Source organism: Tetranychus urticae, chromosome 3 (genome assembly GCF_039701765.1).
Source record: "Tetranychus urticae isolate SD_2017Ah chromosome 3, NJAU_TeUrti_SD_1.0, whole genome shotgun sequence".
In the NCBI taxonomy this organism is placed as follows: Eukaryota; Metazoa; Arthropoda; class Arachnida; order Trombidiformes; family Tetranychidae; genus Tetranychus; species Tetranychus urticae.
In genome coordinates, this window is record NC_142960.1 from 5,998,041 (window position 1) to 6,011,584 (window position 13,544).

The following is a 13,544-nucleotide window of genomic DNA, read 5'->3' on the forward strand; positions in this document are numbered from 1 at the left end:
GAATCGTTAAACATGGAAACAGCCAGCATTCCTTGTGCCATTATTTTTGTCTCAAAAATCACAAATCAAATAACCTTTTTTTGCCCAAGTTATTGACTTTGTTTAACAATATCTGATATGCATAAGTATCAAGACTGTGAATGTTGGGATTGGTGATGTTTGTGTGCGTCTTTTTTGCTTTGTATATTCACCAACGTGTTGATTTTTGAAAATGAAAGACAAAATTTTCACACACATAACATTAACCAAACACACACAACACAAATATAAACACACACACTCACACAAAACTGAAACTCATTAAACTTAATCTTAAAAGGTCTTAGGAACCCAAATAAAATTATATTAAAGATTGAGTGTGAAAAGCAAAGTAAAGCAGGTTACAGAGATAAAGATGATTATGATGATAAAACAGGGAGATCTGAAAAGAGAGTTATTAGTGGTTTGAGTTGTTTTCCTTTCCTTTTTTTTCATTTTTTTGCTGCCTTCTTAAAGTGTTTGAGAAAGGATGAGAATGCTGAAGAGGAGGAGAAAGAATGAAATGAAAGATGATGAGAGAAATCTAAGAATGGTAATGATAACAATTTGATTATGAACAAAAAAAACTGTTCAAGGCTGGCCAACATTAAAATGGCTGTTATAAAGGGAAGGAAAAAATTGGAAAGTGACCAGACACTTTGAGAAACCGTGAGAGATTGGGCAAGATGACGATGAAGATGATGTTGAAGATGGAGATGAGAATGATGATATTAAAAAAAAGTCATCAACCAACGGATGCAACTTGGTCCAACGGCGCGATTAAACTGTCAACGGAAACATAAAAACAGTTAATATTAACTTGAAATTTGTTTGATTGGTTTTGAGTGGTGTTGTGACAGTGAAAGGTTAGATTATCTTCAACAGGCGGGTCAATAATATCTCAACTTGTTTATACCATGTTTGATGTGAAGAAACATTGAGTAAAACATGATAACTTACGGTATATTCAATGAACAATAATTAGATAATGTTCACTGAGAGTAAAGAAAAGTGGATGAAATAGATTAACTTGCGCTTGATAATTGGAAGGAAAGCTCAATGTTTGGTTCCCAGAAAATGAAATTATTTGTTGATGAAAGGTTAATCATTGGCATTAACTTTTAATTCTTTCATTTGTCTGTTAATTTTGACTCTCTATTGCAGTCAGAATAGATTAAATTAATGACTTCTCAATGGTGTGAAATGAAACTCATTCCATGGTAACTCTCCAGTCAACAGTCAACAACTTTCACAGCAACAAAAAGAAAAATGTTATTTTTCTTTCCTGGATCGCTGATCTGGTCAACTGAATGAAATGAATTAAGGTTCCATGTTGATGTTTGTTGATGTAATAATAACAATAATAATCAAATAATAAATATCAACAACAACAGCAACGCCAAGAAGTAATAAGCGGTAATAATGTGAGCAGCCCCAGGCCTAAACCCATTTAGAGTTGTGTTGGTGATAGTTGTTGTTTGTTTAGGTAACCACGGGAGTGAAATTACATTTTGCTGATTCTCTCGGTGAAGAGGCAGATTAAGTAGCTAAATTAGCAAATGAACAAGTGATGATATAAAGAGTAGCAAAATGTGAGGATGAGTTTGTGTTTCAGCATTACCATTCAAGATTAAGGTGATTCCTTTTTCAGTGATTAAACTTGTACAGCTATCAAGAGCACCAAACTCGCTTATCATCATCATCACATTCAACATCATCAACTTGATGTGTCTTATAAAGGATAAGGATGTAAAGAGATTAATGGTGAGCAAACAAAAGAAAACCTTTTCATGGTTTCCTATTATTATTGATAGCGTATGTTTACATCAGGATAATCAAATCACCAAACATTGACATTAACAAGTGAATATTGAATAATATCATCATTTTAAAATTGCTCTGCCATCATTTCTCCTATCACCGAATCCATCGCTCCGTATTAACACTGTGTTTTTACCAGAATCACTGTATATAATCAATGTGATGTTGATCAGAATGGCCAAAATTGAAAAGTACAAGAATTACAGAACTCGGAGAAAAGCAAAATTCATCCTTTTCAACGTTCTTAATCCAATTCCTTGAAAAAAAGAAATAAAAACAAAATAAAATGAAATCCCAGTTGAAGCAATGAATAAAAAAAGGTGTAAACATAAGTTGATGAATTGGATGAGTAGAAAAAGATTTCAAGAGGAAAAATAAGAAGCAAAAAGAAAGATAATAAATAGGATTACTTATTTTTTTTCATCATCTTTCTTATTCTTCATCTTCATCTTCTTCACCCATCTTACTCTTTGTCAACATCTTAAGCCTTACCTTGTTGGTTGATAAAATGTAGCTTTTGTTTTGTTTCTAGTCCTGATTTACTACGAGCTTATTGAATTTTAAAGCTTATCAAATGATTTTCCAATAACTGAATCTACAAGAAGTATAAGAGCGCAAAAGAAGATGGAAGGTAAAGAAAAACATTAAAATACATTTACATTAATATGATGATTATAATTGTTATATGATTGTTAAAAAAAAGAGAGTCCAAAATTGTAACAAGAGCGCCATAAAACAAAAATATATTAAAACTATCCTGATCATCTCAGTGATCATGATCATTACCTTAACAACCTTGACTCTCATTACAAGGGAATGTAAAGATGAGGATCAAAAATAAGGAATCAAATTGGCTGTTATATTATCATCATTAATTCAGTTAAGGGTTGGGCGTTCATCAACTTGTTAAGTGGTCTTTTGGCTTTTGGGAAACCCTCTTTACATTTCACCCACCAACAACGTCTTTACCTTCTAGGTGAGAGAAAGAGAGAAGATGAATTTAGAAAATGATTTATACTAAGGAGAAGGGAAAATTAGAAATGAAATAAAGAATAAGCATTGAGAGAAGTAAAAGAAGAAAATTAATAGGGAAAGATGATAATGAAAGTTTCTTTGATTTTATTAATACTGCTGTTGACCATGATGATGGAGCCAATCATTTGTCGGTTTTTTTGGCTCTCATCAATTTGATACTAATACTTCATCACCATTTTCACTCAGTTTTTGCCATTTTATATTTCAACAAAGAAACTTCTTTCATCATTATCATTATCATTATTATAATATCTATTATCAATGATATTACTTACATGAGGCTCACACTTGGAGCAAAGGAGATGAAGAGTGGGAGAGAGGGTGAGAGAAGCGATGGTGATGATAAGATGATAAGTTAGTGAGAGTGAGTCGGTTTTTCATTTTGAATTAATGGATACCATTGGTTAAATAATAAGTTGGCCAGCATTTGGAGAAAACCTTTTCCTTTTAGATATTCTCTCACCTTTATCAGAATTCTTATCATCATCATTTCTCACTTCAGGGGTCTTTCCATCAACATTAGTAATCAATTGATTGAAGGAGATTCAGTTAATCATTCTTTTCATCGGCCAAAAATTATTCATCAACCGTGAAGACCAAGAAATGAATGCAAACGATTGAATAGCTTGGGTTACTCTAGTTTAGCCAGTAAAAACAAGAGAAACATAAAACCAAATCTTTGCCCTCCAACTTTGACCATCTTGACCTTTTCGGAAAACTGTAAATAAGACAAATAAAAAAACAACATAAATTTGAGGATAAAAAAAAAGATGAATACAACAAAGATAATTATTATTACAAATCGTATTGCTTTAAAGTGAGTTTCTTTCTTGGTTGATAGGTTATTAGCAAGGCTGCAAAAAAAAGGTTCAGCATAATCATCCATTTTTTTTCATCTCCTCCAGGATGAGAAAGAAAGTGGCCAAGAAGGAGAAAAAAGAAGATTGTTCGTAAGAGAAATGATAAACACTCCCTTTTTGCACCAAAGCGATTCCATTTCTTGATCCCTCATCAGGTTTATCTTTTTTGCTTCATGTTCCTATTACTTTGACTATGAAAACTGCAAGAAACGTGATCAAGGAGAGGCTAAGGGATCCAGCGGTGGTGTTGTTATTAGATAACTTTTACCTCTCATCTTCTCCCATCATCATCATCTTCATCGTCCTCATCACCATCACCACCAACTACATCAAATCATCGTTTTTCTCCTCGTTGTTGTTTTTCTGGAAAATAAAAAAAAAGTGTATAATTTAAGTATTGGTTGTTTTTGTTGTTGTTTTTTCTCTTAGGTAAAGGTAGGCCTAGAAGGTGAAAACGATCAAGCTTATATGTAACCTCAATGTTAGCTTCTTGTCCACCTCCCCCTCTCCTCACCTCCTCCTCATCATCATCTTTTCCCCTCTTGAACAAGTGGTTTCATCATTTTCATCTTCAGAGGTAAACTAAACTTGCCTCAAACCTCACCTCTTATTGGCTAAGGAAAAGATGCAGAAAAAAATGGTGAAGAGAAAATAATGAGCTATTGCCGAAAGAAGAGTGAGAAAGAGGAAAGTAAGATGAGATGATGATGAGAGTAAGGTGAAATGATGATAAGAGAGGGGAGATAGGAGAAGAGCAAAAAGACTGACCTGTCAAAAACGAAAGACTATTTTTCACTTGTGGTTTCACTTTTTTACTCAAAAAAAAAGATTTTTTTTATACGAACAAAGCTTTCATTTTGAGCCTTAACTTTCTTCTTCTCCATCATCATCATTTCATTCTGCCAGATCAAGCCTAAAGTTATCATCATCTTCATCAGTTCATCACGATTAGGACCGGGTAAGACAGCAACAAGTACACATAGAAGCCCATAGACAGTATATATATACAGTGTAGTTTGTTTGTGAGTAAAAAAGCTGAAATTGAATAGAAGACTTGAGAAGTAAATAATAATCAGAAGAAGAAAAAAAACTCAACTTCTTAAGAAGGTTTTCATGATTTTTCGTTTCTTTACATCCATTTTAACTTTTCTTGTTGTTCAATCTATTCAACACTATTTTGGTTTGAATGATAATCATCACTCACAAAGCAACAAAATAATAATCATAAATTCAGTAACAGATTATTTTAGATGTATATTATTATTATTATTGCTGAATAGATAATGAGATAAACTAGAAATTGATTCAGGTTTGCTTTTTTGTCCAGTATTTTGTTCACCAAAAAACAATTCAACTCCGTACATTATTTTGAACATTGAAAAGCTTCAAAGTCAATCAACTTTCATTCAACTTATCGTTGATTAAGTTAATCAATTTACTGGTAAGATAAGCAAGAAATGTTTTGGTTTTTTTTTCATCAACATCATCATCATCGAGATTAAATGTTGATTGAAAAAGAAGACTGACACGAAAAAAATTTCATCTCTTTTGATTGTTTGTTCAATCAACTCGTCATCAACCTCTACGTCTATTAATCACAAGTTATACTATTTACAGTTCATGTCAAAATCCTGTGGGATACACAAAATGACAATTAACCAAGAAAATTGGACATTATTGCAATTTAACTGAATATTTGCAAAAAGGTTGAAGATGAAAAATGGTTCAAAATTGAATCTGAAAAAATCATGAAAATTGTATGAGTTTTAAGTAAAGGTTTTAAGTTTAAACTTACATTTTAATAGAAATCCATAAAAGATGTACCTTTCTTTTTAACTTAAAATCAAAGATGATCATGATGATGGGAGTAAAACCAGTTCATAACATTATCAGAAGAACCATAAATTTTGTCATCTTTCCTCTTTACCTACCGAAAAAAAAAGTCCAGACAAAAAGGTAAAACCTGTCTTCTTAACCTGTCATCAATTTTTTACTTGTTTTCCACCGTAAAAATGTTTTCACTTTCCTTCCATCCTAAATCTTGACCAAACTTGAGGCTATAATTAATGTATGATTTAATTGATAACGATGAAATAACTTCCAGTTCCAATTAGGAAGCAATCTTGATTAACTTGCAACATTGATGGGAACAACGAGAAACATACAGATCCATGTTTACTCAATTTCAATCCATTGAAAGTTACCAGCGTAAAATTTTATAACATATTCCTTCATCTAAAATCATGTTTAAAAGACGATAAATCAAATAAAAAACGCAAATTACTCAAAACGGGTAAATTAATCAAATTGAGATGGTTAATTGACTCTTTAATTAACTGATCAATCCAATAAGAAAGGGGTTAACTAACTTGATTGTTTCCTTTTTACCCTTGGTAAGGATTGTTGAAAGCCATCTGTAAATATTGAAAGTCCTCAAAGTTACAATTTTAACAAATAATTACCAGTTCATTATCATCATGATTATCACAAAAGTAAAGCAAGTTCATTGACAATTTGATAAAAATAACATTAAAAACAAATGATCAAATGATTTAACATGGATTAATTAAATTAACAGATGGTTACACAAATATGGTTAAAAACAAAAGCTCAATCAAGATGGCTTCGTCTTCCCTAATGTAAGAAAAATAAGGCGCTAAATAGATAGCCAATCAAAATGGAAGCGCCAAAATTGGTTTAATCAACCAAATCTGGATAAAAATGAATTGAATGAAAGATTGAAAAATAATTGAACCCTTTGAACAGCTATCAGTTTAAATCTAAAGTCTAATCTGTTTCCAATCACAGTCTCAACAATTGAATAATAGCTATAGTATCATGTCATGTCCCCAAAAAAAACATATTAAGGTTAAAAGTTTCTGATTAGAATAAACATTAACTTGTTCAGTTGACTTGGATTAAGTATTAAGATTACATTGAATTGCTTCTTAATCACACCCGTTTACTTGTATTACATTTTAGCCTTGACCTGATCAAGTTTGGTGAGAAAAATGTATCAAAGAAATCAAAATGAAATGAACAAATCAAAAGGAAAAGTAAAAAAGGTAGAAAAATGTTATATATTCATAAGACGTTCATTTTAATGGTAATTTGAAAATCAACAGCCAACAACATGAACTTCAGCTACTGAATTGAGTAAAATAAAGAAGGTAAATATATTCTTGATAAATTCACAGCATTTAGCTTCAGGAAATATAATCACAGTCCAGTCAGAATTGAAATTGTAATGGAAATAAGTTAACCCAAATTTGAGTTTACCTTTTCCTTTCAAAACAGGCAACATTTCAAGTTAACCTTTTTATTTCATGTTACCATTTTTATATTGAGATTCATTTCTGTCTCTTTTTTTCACTTTTATTTCTCTTTTTCTCTTCAATCAATTTAATCAATTTTTACGCTCTTTAATTAATAACAACATTTTAATGAAAACATTTTTGCCTTCAATTACTTGTAACCTGTCAGTTGATTGTGCTAATCTCTTGGGTTAAGGCTTCATGTATAATCAACTTGAGCTTTAACAATTAGACTTCTTTTTAATGTGAGACTTTTGTCTTGTCCAAATTTACCTTTTCATTTAATTTGCTTGATTATCCTTTTTACATTCTCACATTAGCAATTCAATTTAATTCCAACTGTTCGTTTCCCTTTAATCAATTCTGACTCCAAAACATGACTTCAATTATGACTTTGTTTCATTGATAATTAGATAACATCTAAATATTTAATCTTCATATTTGTCAAACAGTCAATTTAACATTCCTCTTTACATTGTTTATCGACTTTAATTCAATTAAATGAGTTTTAATTAACAAGCCTGGAAATTTTACTTAGAACTCGTTAGATGGCGCTGAGTAAAAAAAGTGGCTAATTTTCATTTTGCTTTTGTAATTGTCATAGTTACAAAGGGTTGATTGGACTTTTGGTGAAATGAGTTGATTGAATTTTAATTTTGATGAGCTTTTTCATTCCGCCATTCTTGAGTTAATTAAATTTTTTCTTTTTAATTGAGTAATTTTCACCTTGTACTTCTCATGTTATTCTAGCGGTGAAATGATTCCTGAAAGAAAGGTATGCTATGTTATGTTTTCTTTTATTAATTAAAATAGCTTTTTGACCAAAAAATTTGGTGTTTTTATAATCGATCAAACCATTGAACTTTTCCCTTTCCCTTTCCTTTTTTTTCTTTTCTCAGACTTTGCTTTCTTGTGTCTCTTTCTGTCTAACTTCTATGTGTTTTTGGTGTGGGAACCTTACATTCAAGTACACAGTTACTATTTTTATGGGTATCTGGTTTTAATTGTTTCTTTCTTTCTTTCTTTCTTTCTTGTGTAACTCAACATAGGAAGCAAAAGATGCAGAAGATGGCAAACATGTGTATGGATAAGGAGATAATAGCCATCAATAACTCCAACTGATCATCTTCTTTCTTGGTTTCTCACATAAACACTGGACGAGGAAAGCAGAAAATGAAACTTGAGAGGAGAAAAGATGGCTTTACGTTGACATACTCATTAAAAGGCTATCTAATGTTTATCATAATTCTTCAATAAGAGTTGCTCATTTTCACTCTTTTTGTTATTAAGATTGCATTCATGTTAAGGGATGAAAGGAAAATGAAAAGAAACATGATGAAAATAGAAATAGTTATACTTTCTTTAAGAGAGAAAGAGAGAGATACTCTTCACAGTCTCCAATATCAGATCAATTCAGGTAAATAAAATGGTTCACTTGTGTTGACCAAAAAAGTTTTTCTCGTTGAACAGAAAAAAAAGTGTTACTATTTAATTGTACCACAATCATTTGTTCAAAATGAACATTATACAAGCATCTAATCCGTTTGCTTGTTAATCATTAAACTTTTTCCTTACAGCATTTTCATTTCATTTATATTTTTTATCCTCATCTTTTTTTTTATTCTTTCATTTTCGTTTCAGTCTTTGCCCACCTCATTCTGTTCTTTAAAAGGCAACAAACAGTCCAGAGGGCTTCTCACAGCAGGACCAAACTTCACCAAAATTGATCTGCTATCAAGACAGACTTCTTAATACCTGAGGCGAGAAAAAAAAACGAAAGACAGGCACAATGAAATAAGATGCTGATCAAGGAAAAGACTTTCATGATGTAAGCCCATCAGCCTTTTTTCTTCATCGTCATTTCCCTCCCTACTTCTTTCTCATCCTCTCCTGTTTTTTTCTTCTCCCTCTTTTTTTCTATCATCTCTTTCTCTTCTCTTTCGTTGGAACATCCTTAGCACTCTAAAGACCGGTCTTGAGGGTGATAAAAAGTCTCCAACCGAGGATGAATGTTTCTACCTCACTATCATTTTGCTACTTTTTGCATAGCAAACATTTTTTGCAAAGTGATAGCCTTTAATACTTGAGATGGAAGGAGAAAGGTAAAATAGGAATGAAACAAACTTCAAATCAGATTCTAACAAGACTGTGAAAAAAAAGTAAAAAGATACTTAATATAATGTATTACGAATATATACGCATACATCAACCTTTAATGAAAGCCATAATACGTTTGCTAAGTCATTTTTAATCACTAAATAGTTTATCACTTTACCTTTTCATTTTCTCTCTTCTTTTTCGCAGATCAATTGACAGATTAAAGGACACCTTTGGTCGCCTTAGAGTAAACTCTTCACCACTTCACTTCTCATCTTCCCTTGTCTCGTAACCTGTCACTTTGATCAATATATTTGTCACATAAAGAATCATTGAAATGAAAAAGGAAGTCGGAAAACAAAGAGGCGAAGCCAGTGCAAAAAAAGCAAAATCAAGGTCCACTTACTGTTAATTACATTCAAATCAGTGAACAAATTTAAATCTTTTCCTCTTTTCGCTACAATGATCATTGAGATTAATTTTTTTAGCCATTACCTATTACCAATTACCAATTACCACAAATAATCATCTTTTTTTTGAGCTCAAATGGTGCTGTCAGTCAAGCAATTTCAACTGAAAGTCCACCAAACAATCAACAATCTCCAAACCTCATCAACATTATAATCATCATCACCATCATTCTTATCATTATTTCAATATTTCATTTTGCACGATTTGGGCAAAACAAAAACAGTTTGAAAAAAAAGATAAAAATGAAAATGAGAAAGTTGGCAAACTTGAGATGAAAAAGTTCTTATTAGATGAAACCTTGAACCTTTTTCTTACTTTTACCTTTGTAAATTGAACTCATTTTTGTTTTCCAAAGATAAATCAATTCGTCTTGCAGTTTGAAAACCTGGAAAGAAAAGGTAAAGGTAAATAGTAAAGAGAAGAAGAACAAGAAAATAAAGTAAAAATAGGCAAAGAAAAAATCAAGGGAAAGAAGTTTATAACAAGAAGTGAAAAGAAGGCCAACAAAATGAGGCCAATAATTAGACCAAGTCCACAGTTTTCCGTAACGGGTTGATCATCATTATCCTTTACAAAAACATCATCATCAGCAAGTTTCTCAGGTAAGAAGTTTTCAAATTCATTTGTTAAAATAAGATGAGTTAAAAAAACCACTGATGGCTTTTCTTGAGGGTAACACCTTCATTCTAACTACTAATCTTTTAACTTCTCTTTTTTTCCATTCTATATTTTTTTTTCTTGTTAATTCTAGTTTGAGTTATTCCAATCAAGATGAAAATTTTACTAGGAAAAAAAGCTCACCGCCACCCAACTGTGAAATGTAAAAGAAGATGGAAAAGCAAAGGTTCTAATGGGAAAAAATGTGGAGACAAAATTAGTTCATTGGTACAAGAAGAGGAGTGAAGTGAACAAGATAAGAGACCTTTGGAAGATGAAGGAGGAAGAAAAATGGCATTTTTTTTGTGTGTCTTATTGTTCAACGAACTGTGAAGTTTTGGTTTCATCGTTTTGATTACAAGACCAATGAGACATGTTATTTGTCAGGATGAAATTTTAATAAAGAACCGGATCAGCGTTATGTTAATCATCTTGATAGATTCACTGTCTAACCATCAACTTAATCATCATCTTAACCGTCAACATTACCTTCATACCTTGCTGTCATTAGAAACAACGAAAAGTCCTGGAATGGTTTGCCTTTTTTTACCCTCTTTTTATGGTTAATATCTGGTGATTACTGGTGGTTAGTCAATAATAATTGTAAACTAAGTATGCATAAGTAGGAACAGGTAAAGAAACAGTCTTAACATTGTAACAATATTGAACTAACATATTTACTGATTTACAGGTAAATCACATTCACGGACTCGTCAGAATATTTAATGTGCCTTTAACTTCACTCAAACATCAGAAAGCCGTCAAAATTTCAACCTAATCCAAGATAAATAAATGAAAGGTTTTCACAAGAATGGCCAGTTTTAAAATAATTATCACAAAGAAAAGGCAAAAGATGATGATGAATAAGATGATGCTGATGATTATTTAAGATGGTCAAAAGAGAAGAGACAAGTTACCTGGAATAATAAGGAGCTTTGGAATGTATTGTTTGGTAACTTCTTTTTTATTTTCTTCACTTTTCCATCATCTTTTTATCAATACTAATAATAATGATGATAATATTAATAATGATTTAGCACAGAGTATAAAATTGGTGAAAGAAGGAAAGCTTTTTGCTTTCTCTATCAAACAATTTACAGTTCATTTCAATCAAAAAAAGTACAAAACCCAATTTTTCATCTTTCAAGTTAAATGTGTAAACTACAATAATATATTAACTGTGTTCAATAGATTGATGACTTTTTCCTATCAGCTGCAAGAATGAGGTAAATCGAGGAAAGCTCATTGTAACAGTTGTAACATTTTCTACTGATTTGACTGACGGTCAAGTTTATTACATTTATAAATTTAATTTTAAAATTATCATTATCAATTTTATATCATTTAATGGTATTGGAAAATGATGTTAACGTTTAACTTGACTTAAATTGTTTTTCTCCTTTTATTTTTGATTTTCATCTCATGTTTATTAGCAATGAAGGAAACCAAATGGAGTCACGGAAATTCAGTAAATGATACTCAAATCAGATTCACATGACCCTAGATTAACATTGAAACACTCAAAAAGGATACCTCAATATATATATTGCTCAAGAAGTAATAAGATGTTCAACAATAAATGATGATGATAATAATAATGAAATGAAGGATACAAGTTGTGATGGGAAGAAGAGGAAAAGTCAAGCCAGGAAGAAGAGTAAAAACAAGATGAACAAGTCGAGAGTAAAAAAAAGGACTCAACAAGATTTTTACATTTAACTGAGCACTTTGCTAGTTGATAATAATGCGATTTTGACCGAGAAAGTGAAAAGTTGTAAATGAAATGATATTTAATATGGAAACATCATCATCAACATCATTAGATAATCAGCATAATAACCAAACATGAACCATGTGTATTCGGCACAACAAGACGAGTTGAAAAGAAGAAGAAGAAGATGAAGCAAATTTTTGGACCCAACCTACAATTTATTTTGCTGTGTTCATTACACTTGAGGAGAAGAAGGAAGACTTTGATATTTCTTGGAGAGAAAAGCCTCAGAAATCAAACTCCATGGTGAAAATGGAGCAAAGCAGATGATAAAGATGAGGAATGAGAGAAAAAAGAAATTGGAGAAAAAAGGAAGTTTATTCACTGAAATTTCTAATGCTGAACACATATTTGTGACAATACCTCTTTTACCCTTATTCATTGTAAATATTTACTTGAGATTCTTGGGTTTTTAGGTTGTTACAAAATATACATTTTCAGTGTTACCCTGGACAACAGTAAATATGACTGTTTGCCTATTGAGATAAAAATGGCAAAAAGTCAACGAAAGCAGAAGCAAGCAGCAAAAAAGAAGGAGAAAAACACATTTTTGGATGCAAAAGGAATGAAAGACATTGAAGACAAAGAAAAGGACCAAAATGAAGATGATATTGCAAATGTCAAATTCAACTGACAGATTATTTTATTTCATTGCTGGCATATCTTACATTCCCTGTTGATCATCCAATATCATCACCAATCTAATGGAAAAATAATTTACTCCAGAAATATTAGCATATAATGTTGCTAATATCATCTTCAGCTTGCATCTTATCTGGATGAACCAAATTTCACTCTTGTTCCTCATCTTTTATCACCTTTACCATCTTGATAATATGCTAATAGCATTAAAACTGCGGGCCCATCCCTTAGACATTGAAACTGTTAATATCACTCTATCCATCTATCCGTTTAATATTATCAGGCTCATCTTCATCACCAGCCTGTGAAAATTTAATTAACAAGGTTAAAGCTAAATTTGGTGATCATTAATTGATATTATACAACAACAGCAAAGTAGACCTTAATTAACACAAGCCGAATCAAAATGAAGTGTAAAACAAAAGGCAAACTTGTATTCATACACATTTGTATTTAACCATGTTAAGTGTGTTAAAACACGAAACATTTTTGTTGTTAATAATAAACTGTAACCTACCAAGTTATCAGCATCATCAGAAGTAAAATTACATGAAAAGTTAAATTACAATCTTAACACTGATTAACTATTTTCACCAAGGTTAACTGAATCACACTTTTTTCTGCCAATAAATAAGTTTAATAAATAGCAAACTATTATCATTAATTTTTCTCCTTCTAGTTAATGTAATATTAATATTGTTAATAATGTAAAACACTAGATGCCTTTGATGATAACATTTTCAATCTAATTTACTGGTGTTCAACATTTTTGGGTAACTTTTTTTTCTCATTAATATTCTAATCAATCGTCTTACAATATAAATTATATTCACTTACCAATACACTTAATGTACATTA

At 31.1% G+C, this 13,544-nt stretch overlaps 2 long non-coding RNA genes across 15 annotated transcripts; one reads left to right on the plus strand and one right to left on the minus strand.

Moving 5' to 3' along the window:
- Positions 1 to 306: 306 nt before the first annotated feature.
- On the minus strand, positions 307 to 6,358 carry LOC107371442 (uncharacterized). Of its 14 annotated transcripts, none has more exons than XR_016199770.1 (10): positions 6,104 to 6,358; positions 5,729 to 5,969; positions 5,530 to 5,661; positions 4,503 to 4,769; positions 3,674 to 4,097; positions 3,150 to 3,592; positions 2,626 to 2,808; positions 2,332 to 2,434; positions 979 to 2,095; positions 307 to 803 (listed from the first exon to the last, which is right to left on the minus strand). It is a non-coding gene; the product is annotated as an uncharacterized LOC107371442 (long non-coding RNA). The 14 variants fall into 14 exon arrangements; XR_016199763.1 differs by having other exon boundaries at positions 2,626 to 2,811; XR_016199771.1 differs by having other exon boundaries at positions 2,626 to 2,811; positions 3,674 to 3,934; positions 4,003 to 4,097; positions 5,530 to 5,969.
- A 1,306-nt stretch (positions 6,359 to 7,664) lies between these two features.
- On the plus strand, positions 7,665 to 13,337 carry LOC107371819 (uncharacterized). Its single transcript, XR_001570895.3, has 8 exons — positions 7,665 to 7,823; positions 7,948 to 8,015; positions 8,098 to 8,465; positions 8,690 to 8,876; positions 9,353 to 10,218; positions 10,368 to 10,905; positions 10,965 to 11,225; positions 11,707 to 13,337. It is a non-coding gene; the product is annotated as an uncharacterized LOC107371819 (long non-coding RNA).
- The last annotated feature ends 207 nt before the right edge of the window (positions 13,338 to 13,544 follow it).